The sequence below is a fragment of the Acyrthosiphon pisum genome, chromosome A1 (genome assembly GCF_005508785.2).
Source record: "Acyrthosiphon pisum isolate AL4f chromosome A1, pea_aphid_22Mar2018_4r6ur, whole genome shotgun sequence".
NCBI classification, from domain to species: Eukaryota; Metazoa; Arthropoda; class Insecta; order Hemiptera; family Aphididae; genus Acyrthosiphon; species Acyrthosiphon pisum.
In genome coordinates this window covers 126645953-126648073 of record NC_042494.1, presented here as the reverse complement: position 1 = coordinate 126648073, position 2121 = coordinate 126645953, and positions in this window count along the sequence as shown.

Genomic DNA, 2121 nt, shown 5'->3' with positions numbered 1-2121 from the left:
ATTTTACTTTTGACTCCCCAAAGTACCAACTAGATTCACTTTCCTATCAGAAAAGATACTGTTGAAGAAAATCGAAGCACTTTTTCTGTCCTAAAAGGTGATGACAGACACAAAAATAAAAAAATAAAAAAACACACATCATTGTAAAATCAATACATTCATCGTTCCACTCAGAATCTAAAAATGCAAAATATGCACAAATGATGCTAAAAATCGATTTTTCAATTTCGGTTTTTTTGTAATTGCTTTGAAAAAAATTTGCATGAGTGTCCTGAAATTGAATTTGAAATTTAAACACTATCCAAAAAAATTAATTAAGTATTTTTAATATTTTGTAGTTTCTGTAGGAACAACTTTTGAGGTAGGTACCTACTTTGTATTTCACTAAAAATGTTATTATGCTTATGACAAATAAAAATAACATTATGATAACTTAACTGTCTTAACTATTTAATTTAAAACGGGAGATTAAATTTAAAACTGACTTGTTTTTATACTCGTAAAAAAAATAGTAAGTACCTAAGTAAATAAAAACCACGAGTAAGTTACTAAGTTTGAAAGTTAAAATCGATTTATCTTTGACTTAATAACTCAGTAATGACTAGATCTTGGGTAGTTGGGCTATAATTATAATTTATTATAGTATAGTTATCACGCCGAGGACTCCAAACATTACTTCAGTACATCTATTACGAGTACCTTCGTCACTTAAATTCCGAGTGCACCTCTTATTATTTAGGTAATTACTATCGCATCGAGATATCTCGAAGACAAAAAGATTAATAGGTCAGTATGGTTGTGGCCTGTGGGTACATATTATAGCAATGAATAGTGATGTCGGTCATTCAACCACAGACAATAAGTCGAGTGGATGCCAAATCATTTTCAACCTAATATTAAGTCATTTAATTTCCTTTACTCTGTGTTTAAAATGTTATCGGATATTATCGGTATTAAGTTATGAGAAATCATTATCGCCACGGCATCTACGGATTTAGTTCACTGCGTATACATACAACTAATTTAACTGAAATCTAAATAAAGAAACACTCTTGGGATTATTAATAATTGATTGCACCTATCAATTATCATAGAGAAACGTAAAATATAAGAAACTTGATAAATTAAAAATGTATTTATTACAGGAACGGCTAAATGGCCTAACACTTATGGCAGTTTATAGAAATATTTATATTAAAGCAGAAGAAGTTTTAGACGAACTAGAAAAAAAAAAGAGAAAACTAGATTTGTTAATTAAGTTATTATTTATTTTATTTAATGATGTAGCATTTTGTAATATAGAAGTTTTTGCTTTATAAAATATGGAGTACCTACCTATTGGAGTGGATAATGTTCCATATTTTATATGGATAATTTTCCTAAAAAAAGGAAACCCGACAGTAACGGAGAACTAGAGGTATCTCTTTACTTGACGTAGGTTATAAAGTCCTAACAATGGTAATCTTATATAGAATAAATATATATGACAAAGACATTATCGGAAGTTACCAATGTGGTTTACGAAAAGGTAAGTCAACCACCTACCACATCTTCGTGATAAGACAACTGACAAGTGTTGGAAAAATATTATGAATTCAACGAGGAACTACATTTATTATTTATTGACTTCAGACAGGCTTATGACAGTATAAGCAGAAAGGATCTATGGAAAGGTTTAGAACTACTCGGAATACCAAAGAAATATATAAATCTGGTTAAAATGTGTAATGAGAAGACAATCTGTAAAATACGATACTTACAAAATTACTCGGAAACATTTGAGGTAAAATCTGGTCTACGCCAAGGAGACGCCCTCTCTCCCACATTATTCAATCTAGCTCTGGAAAAAATAGTAAGAGATACAAACGAACAACGGAACATGGACATAATTGGGGAGTCGGTAATTTTAGCTTGCGCAGATGATATCGTAGTATTAGGGAAGACAAAAGAAGAAATTGTTCAAACAACCGAGAAACTAATTAAGGCAAGTAAGTCAATGGGCCTATGTATAAATGAAAATAAAACTAAGTATATGATGATGTCAAGAAATTATCAGAAAACAAACGATCTTTTAATAAGTAACATGAAATTCGAAGACTGTGGATAATTTTAAATACCTAG